The sequence below is a fragment of the Rhinoderma darwinii genome, chromosome 7, assembly GCF_050947455.1.
Source record: "Rhinoderma darwinii isolate aRhiDar2 chromosome 7, aRhiDar2.hap1, whole genome shotgun sequence".
NCBI lineage: Eukaryota > Metazoa > Chordata > Amphibia > Anura > Rhinodermatidae > Rhinoderma > Rhinoderma darwinii.
In genome coordinates, this window is record NC_134693.1 from 96404500 (window position 1) to 96410655 (window position 6156).

The window sequence follows — 6156 nt, forward strand, 5'->3', positions numbered from 1 at the left end:
CTTTCTGATGGCACAATTTAATATTACGTGCAATGTACTGGGAAGCTGGAAAAAAAAACAGCAGTTCCACCGTTTTCTTGTAGATTTATTTTTTACGGTGTTCAATGTACATTGAAAATGACACGTTATCTTTATTCTGCAAGTCAGTACAATCATGGTGATATCAAATTTACATAGTATTTGTTATGTTTCAGTACCTTTAAAGAAAAATAAAAATGTAAAAGTTTTAAAGAAACTAAAATTATTCGCATTACCACATTGTGACACCCGGAACTTTTTTTATATTTTTGTGTACATAGCTGTGAGGGCCTGTTCATATCACCATTCGCTTTCCGTTCCGGGGTTCCGTCTGAGGTTTCCATCGGGAGAACCCCGCAACGGAAAGTGAAACTGAAACCACAGCTTCCGTTTCAGTCACCATTGATCGCAATGGTGACGGAAACTTTGCTAATGGTTTCCATTCGTCACCATTCCGGCAGGTTTCCAGTTTTCCGACAGAATCAATAGCGGAGTCTAATCCGCTATTGATTCCATCGGAAAACCGGAAACCTGCCGGAATGGTGATGAACGGAAACCATTAGGGAAGTTTCCGTCACCATTGCGATCAATGGTGCCTGAAACGGAAGCTGTGCTTTCACTTTCCGTTGCGGGGTTCACCCGACGGAAACCTCAGACGGAACCCCGGAACGGTGATGTGAACAGGCCCTAAGGAATCTTTTTGTTGTGGAAAGATGTCGTTTTTACTAATACCATTTTGGGGAATGTCGGTCATTTCTATCACTTTTAATAACATTTTTTTGGGGGGTTGAAGTGGCAAAATAAAAAAACGGAAATTCTGCCATTTTGACCTTTTTCCCCCACTACGACGTTGACCGTATTGGATAAATATTTTTATAGTTCGGGCATTTTTGGCGTGGAGATACCTAATGTGTTGATGTTTATTATTGTTTATTTATTTTTATATGTGATTTAGGGAAAGGGAGGGGATTTGAATTTGTATATATTTTATTTTTATTTAGCCCCCCTAGGGGGCTTGAACCTGCAATCATTATGGCAAAATTAGTGCATTGCTATTGAGACCTGCCACAGGCAGGTCTCAATAGCAATCTTCCTATAGCAGGGCTGGGAGCATTCACAAGGCTCCGAGCTGCTATTGGAGTACACTGTCTCCCGCAATCTCGCCACGCAAATGGGCAGTAAAAACCCCTCAGATGCCGGTGGTCACATCTGACACTACATCTGAGGGGTTTTATGCCCGCTCTACTACTGAGCTACCATATTTAAATAGCCTTCACACAAGGTAAATCTGGAGATCAGCGATGGGAAAGGGTTAAAAAGCTTAAAACTTTTAAAGGCTATGGACACCTTTATGAACTTAGAGGTGATCGATTCCAGGTGGATCCTAACACGCAGACACTGAACTTGTCAGGTCCGTGGGATCAAAGGTGTACAGTCTTTAACCCCTTTAGGACACAGCCTGTTTTGGCCTTGTGTACACAGCCTATTTTTTCAAATCTGACATGTGTCACTTTATGTGGTAATAACTCCGGAATGCTTTTACCTATCCAAGCGATTCTGAGATTGTTTTCTCGTGACATATTGTACTTTGTTAGTGAAAAAATGTGGTCGATAAATTCAATATTTATTTGTGAAAAACTTCAAATTTTAGCAAAAAATTCTTTTTATTACAGCGTTCACCGTGCGCAATAAATTACGTTTTAATTTATTCTGCCGGTCGGTACGATTATGCCGATACCATATGTGTATAGTTTTTTTTAAGTTTTGCAGCGTTTGCACAATAAAATGACGTTTCTATAAAATAATTTATTTTCTGGGACACGCTATTCTGAGCCGTAACTTTTATTTTTTCGTCAAAAAAGCTGTGGGAGGTCTTGTTTTTTGCGGGACGGGTTGTAGTTTTTATTGGTACCATTTTGGGGTAAATGCGACGTTTTGATCACTTTTTATTCTATATCTTGGGAGGGGTGGTGAGCAAAAAATAGCGATGCTGACAGTTTCCCGTTTATTTTGTTTGCGCCGTTCACCGTGCGGAAAAATTAACATTATAGTTTCATAGATTGGGTCGTTACGAACGCGGCGATACCAAATGTGTACTTTTTTTTTTAACGTTTTCATTTTTTCCCTATAATAAATGACTCATTATAGGAAAACACCACCTTTTATTTTTACACTTTTATAAAACATTTTTATTAACTTTTTACACTTTATATTTTTGTTTATTAACTTTTCTTTTACTTTTTACACTTTTTTTTGACCTGCAGCTCTGATCGCTGCTAGAATACATTACACTACCTAGGTAGTGTAATGTACTCCAACTGTCAGTGTGACGTCACAGTCAGGGTATGTTCACACGGCCTATTTACGGACGTAATTCGGGCGTTTTTGCCCCGAATTACGCCCGAAAATAGCGCCTCAATAGCGCTGACAAACATCTGCCCATTGAAAGCAATGGGCAGACGTTTGTCTGTTCACACGAGGCGTATATTTACGCGCCGCTGTCAAATGACGGCGCGTAAATAGACGCCCGCGTAGAAGAAGTGACCTGTCACTTCTTTGGCCGTAATTGGAGCCGCTATTCATTGACTCCAATGAATAGCAGCGCTAATTACGGCCGTAATTGACGCGGCGTTCAAGCGCCTGCACATGCCGGTACGGCTGAAATTACGGGGATGTTTTCAGGCTGAAACATCCCCGTAATTTCAGCCGTTACGGACCCCCGCCGTGTGAACATACCCTTACTCTGACAGTTGGTCTGCTAGGATCAGCAAAGGCTGATCCTCATAGGCTTCCATACATGGCAGACCCGGAGGCCGTTGTCTGGCCCCCGGGTGCCATCACAAGCATCAGCAGCCCCCACGATTGCATGGGGGCTGCTGATGCGCTACAAACCCGCTACATGCGGAGATCGCAATCGAGCCCCGCATGTAACGGGTTAATTGCCGAAATCAGCGGCGATGAGCCGCTGATCGGTAACACTGGAGAGTGTCAGCTGTCGGGGACAGCTGATCTCCAAGTTCCCGATGCACACTGTCGCCGACAGTGTGCATCGGGAACGGCACAGTGACTTTCTGTCACTCTGACAGGAAGCCTATCAGGACCAGCCGAAGGTTGGTCCTGATGGGCTTCCGTCCATGGCAGACACGGAAGCCATTGTTTGGCTTCCATTTGCCGTACTAACTATCGGCAGACCCTGCGATTTCGGACGGGGGTCTGCCGATATGTTCGAAACCCCTAAAATTCGGCGATTGCACCCGATCGCCGAATTTAAGGGGTTAATGCACCGAAATCAGCGGCAAAGGACCGCTGGCCGGCAAGAGAGGAGTGTCAGCTGTCGGCGACAGCTGACCTCCTGGTTCCCGATGCACACTGTCGCCGACAGTGTGCACCGGGATTAACTCAGTAACTGTACGTCCTCGTGCGGGAAGTAACTTCCCGCAACGACGGACAGTTACGTCCTGGTGCGGATAGGGGTTAAAGCCTTGTGCGACAGTTTAGGAAAGAGAGTAAGGCAACAGATCAAGTCATGTCTCTTATACTACCCTATCCAAGGGCGGCATAGGACAGGGAGGGAGACGCTAAACTCAGTATATATTGTTTTCTACGAGCGTGTATACAACTGTCATTCAGACACCAGTGTGTGGGTGGTAGAAGGATTCTCAGGCTCACTTTAGGAGGAGACTTGCAATACAGAAACGACACCGACACACTCAGAAGTCATGTACAAAAAGCCTTCTACATTGTTTTGTTTGAGAAAACGTGTCAGATGCGGTGTGTCATGTACATGAAAATCTCACAATACGCAAAATACGTTATGCTTGCACTACACAATGACGGATCTCAACAAAATAAAAAAACATACCAAATAAAAACGTCAGATCAGTATATGTACAATTGTAAAAGACTGATTTAGGAGGTTCTATCTAGGAATGGTAAAATTAACTTTAATTGCTGTGGGCATCGATCATCTATAAACATATATAGCAATACATAATGCACATATAAAGCACAAAACGCAATTATAACTGAAAATCTTTTTCATTGTTATTAGATAATGTAGCGGAGTTAAAAAAGCAGAGTCTGCTGGAAATCTTTCATTATCAAAAAAAAAGTCCATTGCAGATGTTAACACGATGTAGGGGTGAAAGGTTTTGCTGATGCACCCGGTGGGGTGTGAATGTGTGATCATACCTTTCACCAGCTCTGTGTGACAACAGCCAGCAAGGTGTCAAAATCCTGGGTAGAGTCAGTGTACAGAGTAAGAGACAAAAGACCTGTGAATAGGGAAAAAAAAAAAACAAGGGATAAGCAATGTTACAGAATCAACCCTTTGACCTGCTAGAATCAGGCACCTGACCTCAGATCTGCTCCATCTGCAGATATTACATTAGACTACACACACAGAAACCACTGCAGAATTACCTTATGTGTACACACTATATATCCTGTACTAACTGCATACAACCAATACACCACAGTTCTGTATACTGCATTCACAGCACTTACCCCTAAAATCTAGCACTCGCTAGGAAATAGAACCAGTTTTTGGGGTTTTTTCAAGCAAAATCCCATTCAATAATTTCTTAAGTTAGATTTCTGAGAAAGCTGGGTGCCAACCAATATCATTGCAAGTATAGCACCCCTCTCCCAAGGAGTTGTAACCCAGCTTTCCTACACTGCTGAACTGCCTCATTGGGATGTATCATTGCAAACTGGGCAGATTTACCATGCTGAACTCTGAGCAAGCTGGTTGGCACAGCAGAGTAAAATCTCAATCTGCGATTTTTTTTATTTTAGGGATAAAACCCTTTATTTTTTTTCATTAAAAAGAAAAAAAAAAAACAAATACTCTATAGATACCATAGATCAGGGGTCAGCAAATTTGGCACTCCAGCTGTTGTGAAACTACAACTCCCATCATACCCCAAAAGCCAAACTGCAGGGCATGCTGGGAATTGTAGTTTCACAACAGCTGGAATGCCGAAGGCAGCTTTCCCCTGGCATTGGGCATGCCTGTCTGTTAGAAGGTCATCCACTAATTGGGGACTGTACACCAAGTGGTTCCCCTCACTAGAACAGCCGACCTGCCCAACAGGCTGAAATGACAAAACTGGACGCATTACAAATCTGTAGACTGTGCCATGTAAAAGCCAGATTTATAAATGTAGCAAGAATTACAAGTGCCAACCTTACAGAACATGCAAACAAAATGACTGCAGATACAGAGAAGCCACAACTCTGCACAATAACCGGGAGCGCAAGACCAGAAAGCTGCATAATGTGAATGTACCACAGAAAATAGCGATAAATGTCAACGCAAACTGAGCCAAGCCACGGGTCATGCACCTCACACTCCCCCACAAACCGTAGGCCCTGAATACACACGACTCCTCCACACTGCCTCATATACAGCACAGCCACGCATCTACATGACGGCAGCGAGCAGCCATAAAGCTTAACAACTAGTCACCCCAGAAATCCCGTCATTCCCTCTCACCGGACTCCCGGTAACTCCCACCTCCGCCAACTCCGCGCTCCCCTGCCTGACTGCACCACAACCCGCTCCGCCCTCTGGCAACAACACCACAACATGACTCGACACGAACACGCCCTTTGCTGCTGCCATTGGATTATAGGTACGAGAGTTGCATCTCAGATTGGCTGTCAGTCGCAAAGGCCCGCCTTACAAGTAGTCTTGGCTCCTCATTGGGCCTACGGAGAACACGCCCTTCCGAGCGTCGCGCTGGCTGCAGGGCAGACGCAATGGAGTCATGACGCAGAAGCGTGTGCGGTTCAAGTCTCGTTTCACACTGTTACTGCGGGAATGAAGTCATTTCGGGAGGGTCCTGTGCCGCCAACCAAAGGCCGAGGACAGGCTGCCAATAGGCGTCCTTATACGCTGTGTCGTTACATGCGGCTCCATAGCAATGACGAGCAGCAGGGGCCATGTTTTTGATGTATACTGTATTGATATTCTTTTTCACACGTGGATATATTTGCTTGTACGTCGCTCTTGCGTTCTATGCGTCATGTGAAATAATGTGGTGCTTGTTAAAATTTATTTTAGTTAATTTTTGTTTGTCAAGACCAAAATTTCAAATTGCAATATCGTTATTAATGATTTCCACCCAAAATGCA

The 6156-nt window shown here is 44.1% G+C and overlaps 1 protein-coding gene across 2 annotated transcripts in view; it reads right to left on the bottom strand.

Annotated features, from left to right (window-relative positions):
* TNRC6B (trinucleotide repeat containing adaptor 6B) overlaps nt 1-5602 on the bottom strand; it is a 175582-nt gene extending 169980 nt beyond the window's left edge. Inside the window, exons 1-2 of one of the 2 annotated variants that reach the window (XM_075833725.1) lie at nt 5537-5602; nt 4210-4292 (exon numbers count right to left, since the gene is read on the bottom strand). The gene's annotated coding sequence lies outside the window, so the exon portion shown is untranslated. Of the gene's footprint in view, nt 1-4209; nt 4293-5515 lie in introns of both variants that reach the window. The other variant, XM_075833724.1, reaches the window with a different exon arrangement.
* Between the last annotated feature and the right edge of the window lie 554 nt (nt 5603-6156).